Here is a 25,210-nt window from a genome sequence, read left to right as displayed (position 1 = left end):
AAGTGATGTATAGAAAGAGACTTGCCACAATAGGGAACAAATGAAGGCCACCAGCGGGGTTAACAGTGTTACCAACTGCAATGAAAAGTACATGTTTTGCAATGAGCACTATATGAAGTGAGTGCGATATTCAGTGTCAATCTGTCATGTAGAACATAAGATATGGCGTGTATAATCAGTGGTACAGTCTAACAAAAGAAAATAGAAAAACATATGTACGAAAAATACGGAAAAGACGGAGTTGGCCATAATGCGCCACATTTGATCACGGGCTGTGCATATTAGAATGAACAAAACAAGAAGCACCGTATATGCAGGAAACCGACGTAACTAGAGTCGAAAATAAACGAGTTCCAAAGTTGGCCATGAACACTGGCCATGAACATCCAAACAAGTCTAATATAGTTAGGCCACTCGCTTCGCAAAAAGAAAATTCCGGCAGTAGGCATTACTCGGAATGCATCAGTGCTAGAGTGATTGAGGCAATGTCAAGTCGAGGAATATGAAATGGTTTGGTTGAGCCAACAACCGATAATGGAAGTAGTGAACATTATGTCATGGTTGGGTCGTATGTGGGAATATGCAGGGTGTCCCACCAAACTTTGCGAAACGAACAAAAATGTGACGGATCCAGTTGTGCAGGAATGTACCAATGTCAGGGGGTGTTAAAAGTCTGTGAGAAGCAAGTGTCTCCAGGATCCCCATCATAGGGCCCCAGGAGCCAACTTCAAATTTTCAAATGGCAACAGGGACCGAGTGGTACCTCTCTCGATAGATCATGGAATGTGCAACAATATCTATAGGAAACATTTGCTATATGAAGCATGTTTTTCAAAATGGCCGCCACAAATATATGTTGTGTCTTAACATGGCATCGAACATTGTGATCTCAAATTGCTGCGAAGCGAAAAGAAATGTTGCAAATCCAATTGCACAGGAATGTACTCATGTCGAGGGCCCAGAGAACTTTGTAAGAAGCAAGTCCCCCAGGGCTCCCATCATAAGGCTCGAGGGGTCAACCGCAACATTTCAAATGGGAATATTGGGCAGATGATATTTCTCTGGATAGATACAACACCGCCTATAAGAAACATTTGCTATATGAAGCACGGGTTTCAAAATGGCCGCCAAAAATGCACGTTGTTCTTGTCACCGAGCAGATGTTTTTGGCAGCCATTTTGAAATCCCATATAGTAAATATTTCAAATATACGTTGTTGCATATTCCAAGATTTATCGAAAGAAATATAACTCGACCGATGGTGCTATTTGAAATTTTGAAGTTGGTCCCTGGGATCCTATGATGGGGGACTTGGGGGCACTTGCGTCTCACAGAAGTTTGTCGCCCGCTGACATGGGTACATTCCTGCACAACTGGATGTGTCACATTTTTTCGCTTTGAAACTATTTCAGTAGCAGAGTTAGGTGGGATACTCTGGATATATCATATAGGTGGTGATAGTACTGCAGACAGCAACACACAGCAGATCAAGCCTTTGATTATGTTTGCTTTCAACAGGTGTGGATATGTGATAGAAAGACCACCAAAGGTTCCGACACCTCTAGAGTACTGTTTCGAGACATTCACAGGCTATCATTGTCTGTTTGGACCATTGTCTCATCGAACAATTGCACGTACAATGTGGACGAGCATGTACAAATGATGCGAAGGATAATGACTGTTGCTGGAATTTTCTTTTTGTGAAGCGAGTGGCCTAACTATATTAGAATTGTCTGGATTTTCATGGCCAGTGCTGCCAACTTTGGAACTCGTTTTTCTTTCGACTCTAGGTACGTCGGTTTCCTGCATAGTTGGTGCTTTCTTGTTTTGTTCATTCTAATATGCACAGCCCGTGATCAAATGTGGCGCATTATGGCCAACTTCGTCTTTTCCGTATTTTTCGTACATATGTTTTTCTATTTTCTTTTGTTAGACTGTACCACTGATTATACACGCCATATCTTATGTTCTACATGACAGATTGACACTGAATATCGCACTCACTTCATATAGTGCTCATTGCAAAACATGTACTTTTCATTGCAGTTGGCAACACTGTTAACCCCACTGGTTGCCTTATTTGTTCCCTATTGTGGCAAATCTCTTTCTATACATCACTTGTCAGCATTGTATTTTGCCGTGCCCCCTTTTTGCGGAATTTGTACTTTTCTCCCCTTGCCCAACCTTGCTGTTTTCCGAACTTCCACCCCTTATATTTCTTGAACCTATTGCTATGGGCAGCTAGTTTTTTGGGAATGCTCATCTCTGTTACAGCTCTTTCAATTGGCATAGGTCCCATCTTTCACTGCAACTATCATTTTCGGGAGGTTCCCTTGTCAGTTCATAACGTGATTACTACTACGTGGAACATGTAGCTTGGTCTACTGCAGACACTCAGTGTTCGACTAATGTCACTGCTTCCCACTACACACACCATTTGCCTGTCAATCCTATCGCCGGGCGATGCCCAGCTCGCTTGGCAAGTTGGTGGATCGAATGAACTTTTCTGTCGATCAAACCATCGCCTAACGATAACGAGATTGCCTGCAATTAGGGTAGTAACTGTCCCATTCAGTGGGCGATATCCATGCAATCGTATTGCCCTTCGACCAAGTTGTCGGTAGCTCAGCGACCGATTTCCCTCGTATATGACCATCATAAAATATTACGGTACAAAGGGAACAATATATATTGCATGGTACAAGGATAGTGAAAGAAATGTGTCCTCGGGATCACCGTTCCCAGGACACTGGTTAAAAAGAAAAGATTCTAACTAATACCAAGAAGAGAAAGTGAACGAGGGAAAAGAAATAAGATTTTTCATCATGAAGTGAAGAAGTTTCTGTAGCATCATAAGTATTTAAGAATACATTATTCACGCTTTAAATTTGTAGATACTATTTTAGGATCAGGGACGTATGACACTATAAAAGACAGTTAATTAGTATGTTTCCACAAAACTAATATGTAACAAACTTTGGGAATCGAACGTTTATCTTAACATTATTTACGCAAATTGATATCAAACTACTAGTAGGTCATATAACGGTTCGTTACCGAATAGAGGCGTCCGGAGATGTTTTCTTCACCGTTTTGAATAGTCTACTAATATCTCCGTTTGATTTGATACTAATGGTTAAAAATCAATGTAAAATAACGTCGCATTTAGAAACATCTCTACCACAGAAACAACAATTTTGGAACTTTGGTTAGAGGAGCTTTCCCATTTTGAAGATTGCAATTATGTCTCAAAGTTACAATACACTTTTTTCTATTGTGCTAGTTCCTAATTATAGATTATTGAAAAAATGGGCAAAAGTACATCTTCGGACGCACCTAGTTCCATAGCGTAGTGTCTTCTGGTCTTTGTTTTTATATTATTTTCTTCTCTGTGATGAGCTTTCACCTTCCAAAGTTTGTTACAAAATTCAACTTAACATCCTGCATAAAAATATAAGACGTAGAACCTATTAGTAACTATTAGGTAACTGCAAATAATTTGTGTGGTCACGGGCCAGGTTATAATTAATTAGTTCACAGGTAAGACAATAACGAATCGAGCTGTGTCTTATAAAATCGAACCATGGGGCATAATAGTGGCATTTTAAAAGCATTTTCGATTGTATTTTGAATTCAATGCGAACGAAGTTGGGTGACAAAAATCCCACTATTTACTCTGTAAATACAACCAGGCAAGGCTCACTGGTAGAGCGTCATCTTGGGAATCGAGAGGGACTGAGCTAAATACCAGCTGCCGGCCATTCTCAAAGGGAGGTTTTTAGAATTTTCCATAACTCAGACAAGGTGAATACTGGGGCGGTGCCGTATGTAAGCCCTGGCCGCTACCTTTCCACATCCTTACCTCTCCTCCATCCCAGCCTGAGTCTTAAAGGTCTAAATACATACTATTCAATTCAACTTACTCTATAAATCGTGTTATATATACACTAATGATAAATTACACATCACTATTGAACGTACAAAAAAATGAAGTACACGTACCAACTTCACCCTATTTTACACTTTTTGTTTCGTTACCACTTTCTTATTATCCCATGCAGGATCTACATCAATGTATTTTTCATATGCACAATGGAACCTTGTTCTACGATATGGCGCAATCTGCAAACTAAAGCTGTGTGATGAACGTTATACAACATTTAGTTCCCATCCTTAAAATCTATAAGAACGAAAAAGCCATGTGTGTTTTAGTTACCGTGAAACAAATGCGTGGCTTCTGACACGTTCCTTCCGCGTTGTTTTCGTCTCTCTTATGGAGTAGGTACCTCTTGAATGACTGTAGCGCTTGCAGTACTTGGTTCTCTCTTTACTGTCATTATGATGTTGCCAGATCTTCATAACATTAACATTACCCACTTCACCCCCACCCACTACACCCCTAATGACTAATAATTTCGTAGAAATGTAATAAATTGTTCAACGTTAATTTCGCTTGTCCAAGTTTGTACAGAGGTCGTTTATGAATACTTATCTCTGGTTAAATATAGAGTGATTCACAAATGTATTTAATTACCATCTAATAATAATAAAACTTTCTAGGCTGCGACTTCTATGTTCTTTCAGCTAATGGAAAAGGCGCAATCTAAACTAGTGGTGGGCACGAAAACCGGTTTTCGGTTTTTAGAAAAATCGGTTCGTTTTTTCACCGAAACTGGTTTCGGTGTCCTCCAAAGCCGGTTTCGTTTTTTCAAAACCGGTTCGGTTTTTCACCGGATCCGGTTTCGGTTTTCTTCAAACCGGTCAAACCGGTTCCGATTTTTTCAAAATTTGTTTTATTTCTGAAAAGAATAGTGTTTCGTTGTTTTCCGGAAACGGAATCCGTTTTCACAGAAAGTCGGTTTTTCGGGTATCGCTTTTTCTAGAAACAGGTTTCCGGCTTTTCTAAATACCGGTTTTGCCCATCCCTAATCTAAACACGATCAATTCCTGGTTTTGAATGACCAGTCTTCTGATTGATTGACGCCAATGACTTGACTTTAAGATCAATAGGATACCAAAGCTAATGAACGATATTTCATTTCGAACAAACCCAGAATATATATAATTCATATTTAATGTGGATCTCTAGGTGTACTCGGTGCTATGCTAAACGTTGCTTGAATAGTGCGGCGTTGCCAGATAGAGTCGAGTGTTTATTGATGCGAGATAATAAAGAAAGTAATCATAGAATTCTGCTTGAATACTTACTGGATAAATTAGTTTTCGACCTTATTGCAATTCACAGCTAAATTACGCTTCTCAAGCTGCTACGCTAGAATCCAGGAATTTTCTTATTGTGACTACCACAGTAAACGTACAAATTTGGCAACAACGCATTATGGCGTTCTGTGCAACTTTCTTCTCAAAATCTATTTTCTTAAATGTATATTAATATTCAAATAAAATGTGAAACATAACACGAAAAACGGTCAAACAATATATCTATTTTGTAATAAGATATATAAATAAACACATACAAATAAACATTTCATAAAACTAACCACTTCTAGCAAGATCTAACAACAAGTGCCATCTTGTGTGCTCATTGTAAAACGAATGAAATATTTTCTTTTTTGCTACCTTTTTTGATATCAGAAGATACAACCAAATGAATCAATGTCTTGTGTTGTAGTTGAAAGATGACTTTACCTTGTAGTACAATGTTTATAATATGTAACGTTTCATTGCGCAGTAGTTAAGGAAATAAGCTAAAATGTGCACTGACTTCCGGGGGGGTGATCCACCTTAATAATAGGTAGTGGGCGTCGGTGTCCAGTACGCCTATGCTCTGCCTTACAACTAGTAAAAAGCGTCTTCACAGCCGTCTCCTTCCAACTTACCTTACAACAGGTTTTCAGTATCTTCTTGAATTTGCATTTGATCTGTGAGAGTGGTCATGCTGCTTGTCGCTAAAAAATGTGAAATACAGTAGAAAGTCGAAAATCCGAATTAATTGGGACCACAGGTAGTTCGAATTTTCAAATTGTTCGGATTTTCGAAAATGACCAAGAAAATGCTATTTAGGCTTAAATATACTGTACAGTATGCTCGTTTATAGATACAGTGGTTACACAGTACAAACAGTAATTACAATACCGTATCTAAGGCTACTTACATCTAATGTTTCTGAAGAACCTGCTCGTACACTAAATTACACTGTTCTTGTAACTCTCACTTAAAACTTACCTTGTATAGTCCAAAGGGAAAATAAAAATAAAAATACGTATGACAAACAATTACATATGAATGAGCTTTGGTAAAAACACTGACTTCACACAACGCCGATCGATGGACAATCCTGTTGTTTATTTATCGCTAGCGCTGAGAGAAAATATAAAAAGTTTCTAGGGACGTGTTCGGGTTTTGAAGTTCGAAAAAAATGAAATCTTTGAGTTTTACGTCTCACGGTTATGCCGGTTAAGTTAAAGGACAGGTGATTATGAGAAATGAATGATATAGTGGAATGAAAAAAGTGGCAGGAAACGGGGGAACTCCGAGTAAACCCACGAGCACGGTGTTTGTCCATCAGAAAGTCCACGCGGCGCGAGCTGGGACGAACCAAGGACCCCAAGCACCGGAGGTGAACGCTCTACCACTGAGCCACTGCGCCCCCATTTGACGTTCGTATTATCGACGTCCTACTGTATCTGAAACAGAGCACTTTTACAAAAATGTTCACAAATTCCTATTAATTCTTACAATACTAATCGGTGTTTAGCTGTACCCTTTGTGAAACAATCAAGAGACAAATATTTCTTTGTAGTTAAAGAGTGTTACTGCAACGGCATAATAAACATACTGTCCGTTTCATGAAATTGTCACCTAATGATCTAAGTTTCTTTTTCCACAAGTATTTTTTTATTTGTGTTTTGTGTTTCTGGAAGGTATTTGTTTTATAACTCATAAGATTGGGAGTCGATAAAGTGAAGGCAAGCGAGTGCCGCACAGATCCAGAATGTCGAAAACAGAATCAAACGGTAGCCTTACTGTGACTTGTAATGTCAGTAAAATAATTCATACAAGGTACTGAAGTGCACATATAGTGTCTAAAAGCTTCTTTCATAGAGGGTTAAGGTATTAGTCCTTACACTTTTGGTATTTCTACTTTTAAGTAGAGATGGCGGGAGCTTATGTGTTTCGGGTCTTATCGTTCGCTGTAAGACCACGTCTGATATCGTATAGTTGAAAGCCTGATTTTGTAAACTAAAAAAGTTTTAGTCTTGGAGATGGAAATGAATGATATCCACTTGCTTTTCTCAACATCGTATTATATGTACATATTTAACTGTTCACAATAGACTTCAATGTTTTTCACAATTGACTGTATTTGTACACGGGTTTCACCAAATGTGAGAAATGAAGACGAACAAAGTATGTATACCATGCACTGATGCCAACCTGTGGGAAAAATCACATATTGTGGGAATTTTTGACCTTTTCTCGGGAAGGGATAATAAGTAGCATATGTGGGATTTTTCGAGATCGAAATTTACGGTTTATTCATTTAGATATTCTAAAAAGTCACTAACAAAAAGAAATTTAATTTTTAATATTACATACTTTTAATTAGTATAACGTGGGAAATTCACACGTAAATTGGGATTTGGCATCATGATACCATGCTTGTAAAACATTTCAAAACCCAGACGACAAAGCAAATATTCCCATGCACGTAAGCGCTATCTTGCACTCCCGAAATAAAAGTCATAAGTCTGCATAGCTATGTTTCCTATGCATTGTTTTTTTCATAGTGATATATATCTGTTACTCGTACATTTTTCAAATATTGATTTGTATATTGTTCGACCCACTTCTTTTTATAGTATACCCATCAGTTAATAAGTGTATACGTTTGGTCTAGTTTAAGAATATGCTGACAAACTATTTCGAAGATTTCACAAAAAAAAGAAACATCTAAGCAATTTAATTACACATGTAGCGCTAACTTCTAAATCAATACGGCAGAGAAAAACATAATTACAGTAAAACCTGTCAACTTGGCCACCTGCTTATCTTGAAATGGTTCGTCTTGAACTTGCATTTTTCCATTAGACATTCGTTACTTATTACTCTGAAGTTAGCAACTGTCTATCTTGGAAGTTGGCCGCATTGAAGTAATGTTTACCCTATGATGATAATGATAAATTTAATAGCGTATCTTGGCCACGCAAATACCATTTTGTTCGTTTTCTTATCTCTTTCGTATTCCAATATCAAAGGAAGATGTTCTTTATTTGTGACTGGAGACAAAGAAGCATGGATTACCACGATTTGATCTTGGAGATCAATGGCCAGACCACTACCCTGATAAAGGGGTGGTGAAGGAGGATATGAAAAAGAAAAAGCACTTACAGAAATTCAGAAAATGGTTGTAAGTCTTTATTTATCCTCTCTGTTTTGGTAAAACCATTAGCTATATCGGCTCCTTTCATCAATGCGGAGCTTTAGTAATTCTTGAAAATTCTCAACGTCAAAGTTAAGCATCTCAATTGCCAACTATTGGCACCTGACGGCTTGTCGAAAGGTAGCGGAAGTTTTGAGATATGAATTCCCTTAAGAGTTTCTCAAAACATCTTTCGCTCCGAGGAAAACACTTGCTGCTCATTAACAAGTGGTAGTAAACTACAAAATTAAAATGTACATATGTGCCGAAAGAAGTACGACTAGAATAAATGACCATGAATAAATCTATTACTACGCGTACATATGGCTCCGTCGTGGGCCACCGGCCGTTAATGACCAGGACAAATATCTATAAAGGGAAACATGCCCTACAGTAATAATTGTTAAATGAGGGAAATTAGGCGAGTTCCTTCTAATGCAAATCTTAACTATATTTTCTATAATAATTCTCATCTATAGGATTTCTGCGTATTTCAGCTTAGCAAAACAAACAAACAAACAAACAAAAAAACCACATGATATAAATAATCAAAAAGATGCTATTAGGATAGTGAAATAAAAGCTTATATATGTGAATTGAAAACTTTATAACAATAATTCAATCAAGCAATATATACTTTCAATGGATTTGAACAAGAATAGTAGTTTCTACATATGTAAATTTATATCCTGATATATATATTTTTATACTAGATAAAACTGTTTTACTGTAAGTATATTTAAGGAGTCTAACAGAGTAGCAACATCTACCCTACCACAATTCCATATCATTAATTTTCTTTAAAAACATTCATATTCAAAATTGTTCTAATATGCTGTTAAATAATTTAAATAGATATAAAGTATATTTACTCCTAACTAATGTAACACCTTAAATCAGAGAATATAACAAATTACTATAACAACTCCCTATTTACAAAAGTGGTATATTCACTCCCGATTTAATTTAGTTGATGTCACACTACAGAACTTTTCATCCACACAATATCGCCAAATCGAAATAACACTTTTTGGAAATTAGATACCAATACTTTAGAAAATATCTGAATATAGACTTCTTTTTCAGTAATAAAGTGTAAAATTCACTAATTCTGAAAGTCATTATACGCAGTTGACTATAGCAGAACAGATAGTGTCCACTTGCACAGTAGCAATCGAATGGCTAAGCCATCCTCTTCAAGCACCGTCGTAGGTACGTAATTCACAACTTTCCGCCAGAGGCGCTGAAAAAAATTAAATCTTCATTTCGGGTTGCATACTCCTCAGGCAATACACTCCAAGATTTTTTTTAAAATTAAGTGTGGATAAAATTTCTGCACGTAACAACATACTGAAGTATTTTTTCTAGTACTGCATATTGTTATGATTACTCTATATACATTATTTAAAAGTAGCTGTCGTGCCATTGCTTATTAAAATTTTTTAATAAGTAATACTAGAAATCCTATTCCAAAAATACATCAATCTCATTTATTTTCTGTAAGTTGGCCACTTTTCAATGGAACCGATGGTGGTCAACATAGAGAGGTTTTACTGTAATATTAATGTCATTACAATGAAATCTTTGTTATGGAATCTAATTACATACAATGCAAACTCTAAAAATAATAGGAACTTTTCGAAGTATTTTCAAGTCACATTTGCTGTAAATAACGCTTCTCTGAGTGACGTCTGTACTCTGTGATCGTGTTGCTACTTCCCTGCCTTTGCTCGTTATGAACTTCCTCAATTATTTTAGTTACAGCATTGTTTCCAACGCTATACTAGTGCCTTGTTGTCGCATTTGTTTTTTTTTTTTTTGTTTATGTCAATACGGGAAAAATCTTTGTCCTTTTTAAAATAAATGTTTCATGTCCTAGCAGGGTAAGATACTGCAACATGGTGCGGATCAAAAGTTAATTTGTCAAAGTGTTCACGTTGTAGCACACTGTACCCCTGTACGTACCACTACTCGGAAAACAAACAGTATATCTAGCACAAATATAACCTAAGTTTTATTTCTAATAGAACGAACCAAAAATGTTCGAATAACAGTCCAGAAGAAGAAGTGAACCGGTACTCGACTCAAAGACCGCTAAAGTGCATCTATATACTGGAAATAATTAACTGAAAGATTGTAACACTTGTGGGCTATATGCAGGTATTTCTGTAATGTAGAATCATTGACACAAGTGCATTGACAATTTTATAGAAGAACAAAAATAAAAAAAGTGTAATGTACGGATGATAATAATAATAATAATAATAATAATAATAATAATAATAATAATAATAATAATAATAGTGCAAAAAATAAAAAAATAAACATGTATGATACTAAATCCTTCTATAGTCAATAGATTAGAACAACAACTCACAATGTTTTGCGGGTAACAAAAATATATTTCGTTGGACATGTCAGAATTCAAATGTGCTACTAAAGATGGCCTTTTACTTTCTCGAAAAATTATATCACAGTCAAAAAGTATAAAACATTTCCTTTATGAAGACATACAGTTATCATAGACCACTATTATCTTAAATTATTATAACAGACACAAAAAGTATAAAGTTGTTAACACATACCGCAATTCCAGTTAAGTCACGGGCTAGGTTACTTGATCATTAGATTCAATCCTAAATTTCGAAAAGACCCGATCACAGTCGACTGTGTATAAAAAATTTAATCATGTGACTTATGTCATTGACCATAATACCAGATAGTACAAAATAGTAAATGACCATATATAGAAGCATATTATCATGCACAGATAGAACCAGGTATAGTCAGGGGTAAATGTGGACCTCAAAAGGTAGGAGACGCATGACGTTACTCCATCTCCCGTGTCTATCTTCGCCCATTGTAATTTTTTAGGAAGAGGAGGGACGCCATATATTTTATTTGCAAGTGGGGAACGGCGTCCCATGTGTTTCCCCTCACTTTTACCTTTGGGTATAGTAGGAGTATAGATAAGTAAGTGGGGTAGAATGGTAGATACATACACAGATGCAAAAGTGTTATCGAAGAAGTTTCGGAGGTGGCGCCAACTGTATCCCATGTTCAATCCACTATAAACTCTGACATAATTTTAAAAGTAATCTATCTATTCTGGAGATTCACAACTCAACACATCATGGATTTCTTTTTGTGAAATCCCATTTAAGTTTGCGTCCTTGAAGTGTGCACTTTGCACTTTTGGACACAGCTTTTAGCCTAAAAGTATTCTCAACTTCTTAATTTTAATTTCTGTTTTAATAAAATATTGTCCAATGGTAAGACATGCTTCACTCGATAAATTAGATCAAACTGATTAAGATAACATGCTTGTAGGTAAGTTGCCATGATTTGTTTTTGAGAAAATGAAAAATCGAATTTGTTTCTTCTGCAATTTAACGTTCCTCGGGTATGTCCTTTAGGCTAAAGGTATAGAATGTTTGATGAAAATGAATGATTGTGTAATTATTTTTTTTTTGTGCTTCTCTACTGGGATTCGAAATCGGGATCACGTACACTAAAGATGTATGAGATAGCCACTAGGCCAGTTGAAAATGAGTTTTTATGTAGTTAAAGATACCTCGTCCGTTTACAACAGTGTAGACTTTGTGGTGGACAAACATCTCTCATCATGACCGTCTCCTTTAGCCTAACCGGCATAACCGTGGGACGTAAAACTCAAAGATTTCATTTTATCTTCACTTTTTTACAACAGTAACTAAAAGTTTTTATTTTGTTAGAAGAAACTGCTATTAATTACAGTTAATTAACATATTGTATCCACTATCTTTTGCCTTTTCCGAGCAGTGATCCACTTAGTCCTTTACACACTACTTGTAAAAGTAACGCCAAAATTCACTTTACGCAGTGCAGATAAATTATCTGTAATAAGAATTTCTAATTAAGACACTGACATTATTTATGCAGTTTTTAATTGGATCTTGTTCAAAGAACTACATCAAAAGGAATATGTCTGGTCATAAACAGTTAAACTTCGTTTCTTAGTTACTAAAACAATATTTAGCTACATAAGACCATATTATTCAGAAACGAAGTAAATAAAATGTAAAACAAGTTCCAAACTCTGTAAAGTATTTCTTGTAAATTATATATTCTAAGAAGTTTCAATAGTAATAGTTTCTTCATTTAACTAACACAAATAAAATTAACCTCCCAAGTAAACGGGGAGAGACTGAATTACGTTTTAAGTTGCTACCGTTATTATTCTAACGTAGCTTCATTGCTAATATGTTTTCTGTAGATAGTTGCCATGCGATTTCTGAACTCTGTCGTAGCTATATATAATTAATGTGCACATCTTTGGCGCGAGATATCCATGTTCGATTAACGGTGTAAGGTTAGATGGTTTGGGTTTCAATTGAAGTTCTAGGTCCACGTTTCATATAGCATCGGCGCTGAAAGGGATACTAAACTTCAACTATCCAATCCATGTGATTTTTTGTTTTCTAAGCGAGAAGAATAAGAGTATTTTCCCTAGGAAACAGGGAAGAACGAACACAGTAATTCCCTTGGTTCTGATGCCACGAGAAACATTTGCACATTTAGAAATCTTCTCTATCCTACAAATTACACCGGGTTTCGATGGCGTTATATATGAATACCTAACTCACAATTACAAAACCCTTAATATAAAAAGCTTCGTGAACCCTTCAGATTGCTGGATCGCTACCAAAAAAACGTTCCTACTGGGATTCCAATCCGACAGCCCTGATTGGAGACATGTGTAATATTCATTCTACTACACAGAAACACTCTGGAAACATTAAAATAAAGATAATTTTCTTGAAAAACGATATTTTCAGTTTCAAGTCCTATGATTTTCGACACTGTATAACAAATCTTTTCGGGACCCGTGCTGGAGGGTATTTATGGGATGCCCAATCATGGAGTTTTATACTTAAGAAACGTTTTTGACTATTACTCGCATTTTAAAAATGGAGAAAGGCGTCTTTAATACTAATATGAAATTTCATAATGTAATGTATGTATCTCACATTACCTGTGTCCATCTACGCTAAGTGCCTCGGCGGAATTCCCTCAAATTTAATAATCTGCCATGGCGCGGGAGACCCGGGTTCGATTCCCGGCGGGAGCTCATGTGGTTCGGATTCCACGTTAATCAGTAGGTCGACGTCTCATATAGCTTCGCTGCTGAACGGGATGTAAAACAAAAATCAATCAATTAATATTCTGTCCCCCCCAAAAAGTACTAGAGGAAACCAAAGCTGATTGTGACAAAACCAAGATAACTCTTTGAACTAAATTTTATTCAATTTCGGACCTGTTTAGTCTTCATAAAATTGTATGATGAAGATATATTTCTTATGCTGTCTTCTGTTCATCGGTTCAGTGCCATTTCAATTATGATTATTATCTCCGGTTTATTAATTGTCTTTGACTTTTTAAGTTCTATTGCCTTATTTTCTTGTATTTATACGTTTATATAATTGTTTCAATTTTCTGTTAAAATTACTTCTGTTGACTATATTGGCTTTGTAGTTGGCGACAAGGAACACATTATGTGCTTTATGAAAGAAGAATTTTATTGAAAATAGAAAATGAACACAAAATTTCATAAATTATACAAAGAATATAAATAAGTTTACATCAATCAGGAATATTCTAAAAGATCTAGATTTACAAAGAATTTGAATATTATTATCATTCACAATACAATTTTTTTTTAAAAAAATTATAAAAAATTATAAATATGCTTAAGTATCTTCATCCTGTCATCCGACTGTACGCTTTCTTGTTGACAATTGCAGGGCTCGGTGCAATAAGGAGCTAACTCTCTAAAAGTTGTTTTCGAGATATTAGCATTTGAAAGTTTGAAAAAATCCATAAATCGGAATTATTGTTGTAATGTGAAATTCATTCGTAAGCATCACTGAAGTTTCTTGTTTATATAGACACATACAATTGTGTACACTTTAAATGCAAAGTGTGTTAAATTTGTCCTTTTGCAGTTCAATATTACTCATTGTTGGTTAGCTCCTTATTGCATCAGAATGTTGGGTGTGAGTTCTGTTGAATAATAACTAACAGAAATGCATGACCATTATTTGTGAACATAATAATAAATCAAACTTAAGTAGGAAAACAAAATAATTTATAAATTTAATGCATATGTAGTTTCATGCATTACAATATTCTCAGCACAGACACCAAATAGTTGTATATTAATGCAGATCACAAGTTATCTTAAATTCAACCGAGGAGACCCTTCTTATGTGTCAGTCATAAAGTCCATCCAACATGTATGCTTTCTCCTCTCCAGCTACTTATGGGAAATAGCTGATTTTATCTTAAACATGGCTGCCTCTGAAAGCTTGAAAGGCTCCTTGGTGTCTGTGGTTGTTTCCTTGGTAGTTGATGACATAAGTCGTGTGAGATCCTTGAAGTCGCTTTGCTGCATACGTGTTACATGATTTTCTATTATAAATTATCTGGTAGATTCCAAACTAGCTTATGTAAAAGCGTTTGGGCGGTTGTGATGCCTACCCCTTCCATCGCTTTGGGTTGTGACGTTTCCACCCTTGACCTGTTCCTGAAGTAGCCGTATTCGTTTTCTGCTGCGATAGAGGCCGTGAACTACAAGAAAAGCTTTCTTGTACACAGTAATAATTACACCATCAATTATCAAATTATAGAAAAACGTAAATGATCTCCTGGAAGATTGTTTCTTTCTGTAGGAGTGTTTCGTTTTCTGAATTCTCATATTTTACATGAGAAAAGTGTTCTCTGTTACATAATCAGCCAAGTTCCCAGATGAGTGAAAAATAAATTCTTTGTCTTCCTTAATTTTGTTCCAGCATTTTTTGGGCATGTAGATGGTTCAACTACATTCCTGGCTCTAACAACATCCTTTGAATGACAGGAAGTTACAACGGTATGTTGTATGTTGTTGTATATTTCATTATTATGTTGTACTATTATCTATCTGTCTTAGGAAGAAGATCAGAGGTGCAATAACGGAGCAGATTTTGTAAAGGAAGAAAAGGAAATTGTAATTTATTAATTATTAGTCTCTTTCTTTACTTACGGTATTGATTGAATTAAATAAATAGAAAGTTGATGGATAGAAGATTAGGAAGTTCTTAGAACAAGTGATGTTAAAGGAATTAAAAGTTTGTATCCTGAATACTAAACGAAGGTAAAAATAAATAATATTTATATTTTAATGTTCTTTTTTATATAGGATTGAGTATAGCCCGCTCCCCACAGTGATTTTTAACGAATCATAGTGATTCTAACGATTCATACTAGTTCATGATGAATCGGAATCGCATGTTATAAAGATTTAAGATGTAAATCTTGCGATAAGGAAGCTTTAGTATAAGTAGTAGTAGTAGTAGTAGCGGTAGTAGTAGTAGTAGTAGTAGTAGTAGTTAGTAGCAACAGTAGTAGTAGTAGTGGTAGTTAGTAGCAATAGTAGTAGTAGTAGTAGGAACGGGTTAGAAGCCCCGCAGGGATTAGTTGGGTTCTGTTCTCGATATAAGTAGTAGTAGTAGTAGTAGTAGTAGTAGTAGTAGTAGTAGTAGTAGTAGTAGTAGCAGCAGTAGGAGTAATAGTAGTAGTAATAGTAGTAGTAGTAATAGTAGTAGTAGTAGTAGTAGTAGTAGTATCAGTAGCAGTTGTTGTAGTAGTGACTCTTCCAGTTCAGGTGACAAAGAACTGGGGGGAGCGGGCTATACACAAGCCATATTGTGGGTCAAGTAATATTTATTAAGAACCACGGGAAAGGAACGAAATTATAGATTATTGTTCCCAAGTGTAGTGCTTTCCATTATTTCTTGCTTTCTTATGTGTTCACTCTATGCTGGTTATATCCCTCACATTCTCTGTTTCTGGTTGGTGGATTTTTCACAGAAGATCCATCTGTCGTGCTTGTGATGCGCCGGTCATCCTGAAAAGGATAAGAGTACCAAAATTTATTTTAAAAATTCACACTAGATGCCTTTCAACAGGACATTAGAAATTACAAAATACTTCATCAGAACATTCTTCTGACCACAGTGTTATTAAAGCCACTGCATTTCTAAACCGATGCTTGAATTCCACTGCTAATCTGAAGGAGCACACATTTTGCTATCGGACTTTTCACCACTAAATTTAGCAAAAATTGTATAATCCAGTCGAAAACCACAACTATTCGAAACACATCATTACTGGAAATTACTGTATAAAACAATTGAGAACGCTTAAAAGTAAATTGTATCTATAAATAACATACGAAATGAGAGTTATTGTTTAGTAATTAAGCATGCATGCATAATTTAATTAAAATAGTTAAGTAGATTTATTATTATTATTATTATTATTATTATTATTATTATTATTATTATTATTATTATTATTATTATTATTAAAGTATTCTGCCTTTTAACAGGTCCTGGAACTATTGGATTTCTACTTTCATCGATCTTCAGATTCCTCTTTTAACTCCCAATATTTTCTTCTATATTTTCAAATCATCGATCAGTTATGTTCTTCTTACTGGTAGCTTTCCCTTCATCTTTCCTTCTATAGCGGCATGAAGAAGACAATTTCTTCGCAAGATGTGTCCAATCCAATTGGTCTTCCTACGAAGGATGCTGTCGAGAAGTGTCCTCTTCTCTCCTATCCATTTTAAAACATCTTCATTTGTTACCCGCTGTGTCAATTTTATCTTCCCCCTCTTCCTCCAACACCACATAAGTTTCTGAACACATAAAGTCCAATACTCCGTAAATAGTACTTCATCAATTTATTTCTTAAACCAATATTAAGCCTGTTAGTTGAGAGTGATCTTTTCTTATTGTGTGGTTCTTTGGCTATGGCAATTCTTGGGAAGTTTAATAATAATGGAGCAAATAAATGGTGTTATTTATATATTGTAGTCAAATAAGATAGCTTTATAGTCAAGATAACAATGAACCTTATGCTCTATAGTTCACTTATGTGACAATAAGCTTAAAACATTATTAAGAGCCTGCCTTACTAAAAATAATGCAAAATTTACAATGTTTCTTTTGCTGGTTTATTCATAAGTGAAAGGAGATAATGATATGCAACTTACCAAAATCATAGATAATGTTGTTCTACAACAGAAAATATAGACCTGAAGAATTTTCAGTGTTGCCATCCATAGAAATTACAGTGTTGCCAAAATAACAATTTCCCTAAAATCTAAGTTAAGGCAGCGACTAGAGGAACGAATTCAACTGCATTTGATTACGTATCATGTTGCTTTGGTTTCCTGTGAACTACTTTTTAAATAATAGTTGTATTTAGTTTGCAATAAACGAAATAGTTTTAACATACAGTTATTAAAACTAAATAATAATGTTAATTAAAAAGTAGTACACAGCAAACCAAAACAACACAATAAGGAACAAAGTGCAGTTGAGATCGTTCCTCTAGTCGCTGCCAAAACTTAGATTTTAGGGAAATTGTTATTCTGGCAACACTGTAATTTCTATGGATGGCAACACTGAAAATTCTTCAGGTTCATATTTTCTGTTGTAGAACAACATTATCTGTGATTGTGGTAAGTTGCATATCATTATCTCCTTTCACTTATGAATAAACCAGCAAAAGAAAAATTGTAAATTTTGCATTATTTTTAGTAATGCAGGCTCTTAATAATTAGGGCCTTATAATAAACCATCGAAATACTAGTCTAAAGCTACACTTTAACTAAAGAAAAAAAGGAGAAGGAAACCTAATCTACGCCTACATCTACAGTACTTACTTATACGTGTATTTACCTGGGAAAATTTACCTATTCACCATCGTGCCGGTATATGGAAGTTGAATCTGAAACGAGATATTACTTACCTGAAACCATCACAAAGGTCATATGAGATCGAATGTACGAATCATTCGGTAAGTAACTCTGGATAGCCTAAAAACAGGAACAGAAGTATTTGTTATTTATCATTTGTATTTATTTCCTAATAATAACCTTTTACTTCAGAGTGTTGAAATTTTACTGTATTTTCTTACTTATTTTGTATATGTTATATTAAATATACAAATAAATCTCAGCAGGCAAGTTAAAGTGTGGTTTTCTTGCAATTACATTTGTTATTTTCTTGGAATTGTCTGGCTCGTCTCAAGGAAGTGGAATGCGTTATTCGTTTATTATTACGAGCTCCTCCATGGCTAAGCTGTTACTGTACGCGCCTTTGGCGTGGGAGACTTGGGTTCGATTCCCGGCGGGAGCTCATGTGGTTCGGATTCCACGTTAATCAGTAGGTGCACGTCTCATATAGCCTCTCTGCTGAGCGGGACGTTAAACCCAAAATCAACTCAACTCATTTGTTATTACATTTTTTTTTTACAAGACTTCGAACTTGTGTGACGAAAAAATGGGTTGTGTGCTGCCTCCGGTTTCGATGGTGTTCACACATCATAGATGTTGAATATCACACAATTAATGTTATTGCAATATGTAATCACACCTTCCAACCACGATGAGACTTGAAAGTTTCATCCCGACGGACTGTAGACGTTGTGGAAAGTTCGCTCCTGGCCGTGGTAATGGAGACAGTGGAGCAGTATAGGAGGATTTTTTAGCTACCTATCTAAGTATTTGCTTAGTAGTGTTGTTAAAAGTGTCATTGTAATATAATTAATGTTCAATTGTGTTATTTTCAATGTAATATTATACTCATCTCCACAAAAAGTAAATTACAAGGTAATCTAAGTAATATGAGCTTCAAATGGAAAATGCAGGAATTTCTTTGTCCGGGATCCCGAGATCCTTGCACCGCCGATTATTACAGCCTTGATGAGTATACCTGCTAGGCTGAAGGAGAAACATGTGTGCGCTTAATGGAACTGAATGAATTGGAGGAAAGAAAATGATCATCACTTAGATTGAAATTTAGTAACCCTTTTGAGGACAGAGGTTATATGAAGTGAAATGAAATGAAATAAAATAAAATCTTCAAGTATCACGTCCTACAGTTATGCCGGCTAGGCTAAAGGAGACGGTGATGATGAGAAATTAATGAAATGGTGGAATTAATAAAATGAGACGAAACGAAAGAACCCCGAAAAAAGCCATGTACACGGTTTTAGTCTACCACAAAGCTGACTTAGAGCGAGCTGGGATCGAACAAAGGACTCCATGCCCCAGAGGTAACGCTCTACCACTGTAGAGGCTACATGAGATGTACACCTTCAATTTATAGTGAAATCCCAATCACCATACTGGGTTAAAATTTCAAAATTTTTTCTTCGGAAATCGGAACGGAGATCCTTGTTCCTATGAAGTAGATGCGTAATCTATAGACCAGCCGTTAGAGCGAATAAAAATATGGACGAAAACGGTTGAACCCCGACAAAAGCTACGGACATGATACTGTCCATAACAAAGCCACATACTGTGGGATGTTCTTGAAACATATGAGAGGTCCTAAAGAATCTAATTCTTAAAGTTGCTATTTTTGTCTTCATTATTTTGGTCTTACTGGCAATTCCTATCGAATGCTATTTAAGAATGTAAAAACTAGCTTGTACTGTTTCTGTTATCAACATTTTATTTTTTCATTATTTCTATTTCTTTAATTGATTTAGAGAAAGTTGGAAGGCCTGCGGAGATTTCGATCTAATGATCTTTACAGTCAACCGTGGGAGAAACAAAACAGTTTCCAACCAACGTACCAAAAAAGGGAATACATTTCGTTAAGTTCTTTCTTTTCTTTAGTTTCCAATTGTTTCTTCCTGGGAATTCTATTTTTATCTTTAATTCTTTTCTTACTTTATTTTTCCTGGGAATTAAAGAAATGAGAGCAATAAATTTCCGCATGAAATTGAATTTTCTTAGAAAATAAGAAGATAAAAAAAAGAAAAGGTAGTTAGAAAAACACGGAGCACTTAATGACCTGCCTCGGTCTTGAAATTAGCCTTCGCACTCGATGGTTGGGGAACGAATTTCTTGATATTCTCTTTTTCTTGTTCTTTCTTAAGCGAATCGACTGGCGGAGACTATTAATTGCCTGGAGTAGTTAACCCTTGTTCTGTATAAATTATGAAAATTTATAGACCCCACTTTATCTTCTCAGTTGGTCTGTGGATTTTTATAATTAAGAACTGAATAGTTTTTTTTTCTGTTCACTCTCAAGACAACTTGCCACGTCATATACATACCAAAGATGACTATAAACGATTTATTTGGGTTTAAAAGGGCTGAGTTGAAAAATTATGACATGTACAATAATGAATGATATACGAAATTATTGAAATATTCTGTAGGTAGAGTCAAATGACGTACACGGGATTTTTTTAAAACCCTTCACCCTTTTATAATAAAATGTCTTATATAATTTTTGTATAAAGTTTCTGTAAGTCTTTCTCAAACTCATTTAATACTCAAAATAAATATTTTCAATAGGTTCTGAATAGTCCCTTTCCGCTCCGCATACTTGTCTCAGACAGAAAGGAAGTTTGGTTTAGTCCACAGTGGCCTCAGACGGGATAGGTTTTACTCCGCAGCTCATAGCAGCCCCGGGAGTAGGTATTTAAAAAATTACACTCTGTAGCTCATGGCGGCCTTGGGAGAAGGTATTGCAGGTGAGCGATCAACACTGGCGCTGATAACTTCTTAGTCTTATCGCCTTATTTTATAGCCGTACTTTTGGAGGGGTTATCGGATCTGTTCGTGGATCTCCAGGTCCTCTTCGTTTCTTCCTGAAGTGTAGTTTCCTTTTGTCGTCTACCACTGGTAGTTTATAAGTCGTAAAAGCACGTGTTTATAGTGAAAATATGTGGCTTATAGTATCTGTGGGTGCATTGATCTCTGTAATATACAGAAACTGTCCAATTTTCAAATGAATCGCTGTTTTGAGGAACGTCATAAGTTAGTCATGTGCCGAAAATGAGTTTACATGCAGCTTGGATTTTTGAAGGGTAGCTACAGTGTTGAGTTGTGATATGTCAGACGTCACGCTAACAGTCACGCCAATATCGAGCAGCAACAAGTATCCCTGAGTTGAGAAACGTCACAAATCATTGACTTATGGCATTATTGATAGACTATTATTGACTTATGGCGTTTCTCAAATCAGCGATTAAAATATACTGTTACTAATGCTCGATGTGGCTTTCTTTCGTCACACAACACACACCTATTAGGTATTCTAATTCTTCTCTACATGTTCTCTCATATGTCCCTACTAATGGTCGTAAATGCAGCTGTAATGTGATCCAGGAACTAAACTAAAGTTGTTGCTGGTAGAGACACCTACACTGTGTCTTTCACCTGCTCCAAATGAGAAAAATCACAATCCTTCAGATCGAGAGACCTAGGAGGACATGAGAGAAACCTTCAGTACACCGTCCAAGCCAACAGCATGAAAATTCTTCTTCAAGTAGCATTTGTCTTTACTGTGGTCTTTACACATGCAGCCGGTGTTCTTAAACAATCTCAGCATAGTGTGGTAATCTTATAGTGTAGTTGAAAAATTATCAACGGAATGGTGACAACGAAAAAAAAAAAAAAACACTTTTCATAATCCAAAACACAGAATTCTTTCTGCTGTATAGACGTAATTTTGAAAAATAGACTTGTGGTGCCATCTGTCGCCACGAGCCAAGATTATGATAAATTAGATATTCAAATGTGTTCTTTAGTTTCATCATTAGCACAAACGTAGTGTATTAACAATTTTCGACATATTTTATTTTCAAATCCGATGAACCATTTATAATCAAGTTGTGGTTTTGCTTCGTAATTAAGTTTGGCACAATGATGTACTATTTGCGTTGACCTTTTTCACGAAATCGTTGTTTCTACTGGAAGAAACTTGAATTACATAATTGGTTACTACAAAAGAGATCTCAATTATCAAGTTATAGATCAACAACCATGGCTTGGTCCCTGAAAGAAGAATTTGAAATTCAAATTCAAATATAGTAAAACAAGCTATTAGTTTGTCAAAGGCAGAAAATTTTACCTAAAATTGATTTACTCTTGATAAACTGTTGATGTAAAATGTCTTAGTTGAGCGGTTTCCAAGTACTCAAGAATGTAGTAGACCACTTTTAAGGGAAGCTACGGACTAAATACTTTTAACTTATGGTATATGAATGATGCACTAGAGAAACGTGCCGTGAAAAAATGAGTAGACACATAACACAACGCCACACACACACACACACACACACATATATATATATATATATATATATATATATATATATATATATATATATATATATATATATATATATATATATATATAGTGTCCCAGGAGGAAGGGACAATATTTTGGGAAATAGTAACATGAGTGATTCTAAGCAAAAAAGTTCATATGAACATAGGCCCTAATCTCAATGGTTTGAGAGCTAGAGGCTGTGAACCAATTTTACTTTGTTGAGTATTGCTCATCCTGTAACTATTTTATAGAGGCAAGACATAGCGGATTGAAAGGTGACGGCATAACCTTTCCAACGGTATGCAGCATGTGGCAGTGTTGTATTTGGAAGGAAAGCAATTGAGAGAAATTTGAAAAAGTTAATGTTATTTAAAGAAATTGGATGGCAACACTGATTCCAAATATCCCTGAATAAGTTCCAAAGATACCACTGCCACATGAAAAGGCCATTCCATCACCTTTCAAATCCTCTATGTGGCACCTCTGTAGAATAAATACTGGGTGAGCAATACGTAATGTAAAGTAAAAAATGGTTCACAACTTGTAGCTCTCAAACCATTGAGATTATTACTTATGTTCATATGAACTTTTTTGCTTAGAATCACCCATACTAGAATTTCCCAAAATATTGGCCCTTCCTCCTGGGACACCCTGTATATTTCCATGTGTGTCATCTATAACCATTCCTATAGTAATACTCCTTATTTCTAGTAAATGTAGTGCAATTCGGGGATTCTAAGTAAACATACTCTAACAAAAAGAGTAAACATACATAATGAACAATATTGGAAACTCAAAACATACAATTTCTATAAATTATCAGTAGTCATTAGCGACGGTCTTGAAATAGGGCTCTGGACATTAAAAGACTACTCTTGATTATATATAAAAAAAGCATTTATGGTCACATGTACCACTTAATAAGTTTACGAAATTGTAATTACCTCAATTACAGTGAATTATTGAGTTCCATTGGCTTTCAATTTACTCTGTAGTATCCTTGTAGGTAGAGGGATGACTGTAAGTTCAAATCGTCAAGTGACACCTTTTTGCAACGGTATATCGACGAAAAATTAAAATAGTAAGTTTATTTTTCAACACTAGTTCAGGTTGCTTTGATGTAAAGGGAATTAAGGAAAGAAAATTTGGTTAGAAAGTATTAAAGTTTGCTGAAAATTTTATCATAAATGTAACAAGTGAAAAATGTATTACGTGATTTTTAAAATAGTTTTTTTTTTAAATGAACTGCTAACGAAATTTTCAAAACTGCTCTCCCAGCTGTTATACTTAGAAAGTGCTCCTTTGATACGCGTGGTCTCGAGTTCGATTGCCATTGGAAGATTGTTAAAAATTTGAATGTATTATGGTAATTCCGATTTCATTTTAATCTGTAAGAAATTTTCTGAGCATTTTACATTGCGATTTCATAATACAGTTAGGAACACCTGCAGAATTTTTCAAGGGGGGGGGGGCAAAGACCTGACACATACATGAAGTCTTAAAAGTACACACTGTGATGCATCAGCTCAAATTTGCCTTCAACATTGGGAGGCGGGTAGATTTGAGGCTTATTCATCAATTTCATCTCACTTTCCTTTATGGCAATCGGAAACAAATCATTACATTTATCCGCCCCCCAAAAAAAACACATTTCAAATCGGATTATTGCGGAGAAAAGTGCCCCAAGTTCTAAGTTTGGAGAGGACATGTTCTCCTACCCCTCCGGGATTTGTCCCAGTGCTGTGATGCACACAATACTTCACGAAAACAATTATTATTCATGGAAAGTGCGTAACTCTGTGAACTACAGTAAATGAATTAGATACTGCAGTCGTAGTGGATGAGTAAGGAAATCTAGTATGGTTTGGAATACATTTCGAAGAACTGAATCTCTTTCGAAACTTCAGAAGAGAATGCTCCCTTTTCGGCGCCCATGAATACACTGTATTGTAAACACTTACACATATAGAAAAGAATTCACCGTAATCACCTCACATCTACATATTACTTCTTCTACACGTATCAATAAATTGTAGACTTACTGCCTTCCTTCCAAATAGATTTCCACGTGCACCTGAAAGTTTTTGTCTATTTATGTATTCCATGGCTTCCTAGCAATACACTCCATTTATAATCGAAAGGGTAATTGTTGGTTTTGCCAATGAAAAAGGAATATAGGATAAAATGAAACATAAAGTAAAGTGCAAAAATAATAAATAAATATTGAGTTCACTGCATGATGGGATTTAAGAGGCCCCATCACGGCGAAATTAAAATACCGCTAATATTACAGTAATTATGTGATACCTTGAAATAGATAAAAGATAATAGTAATATGGAGGTGCATTTCGCCAGCCCCCCCCCCTTGGAGTTTCGAAACAAAACCTATGCCAATCGTTTGTGCTACGTTTGTGCCTGAATGTACCGCAAAAAGTTTCGTTTGTGCCACTTCCGGTACGAAGTTGTAAGTGTTTTAAAGTGGGGGGGGGGGATTGGAGAAACGGCAGCCGCCAACCTTGGTATTTCGAAATAAAACCTATGCCAATCGTTTGTGCTATGTTTGTGCCGGAATGATCCGCAAAAATTTTTCGTTTGTACCACTTCCGGTACGAAGTTATATGAGTTTTAAACTGGGGGCTGGGGAAACGGCAGCCTCCAACTTTTG

The sequence above is a fragment of the Thermobia domestica genome, chromosome 10, assembly GCF_964235325.1.
Source record: "Thermobia domestica chromosome 10, izTheDome1.hap1.1, whole genome shotgun sequence".
Classification (NCBI taxonomy): domain Eukaryota; kingdom Metazoa; phylum Arthropoda; class Insecta; order Zygentoma; family Lepismatidae; genus Thermobia; species Thermobia domestica.
The sequence above is the reverse complement of the archived record's forward strand: the minus strand, read 5'-3'. Positions refer to the sequence as shown.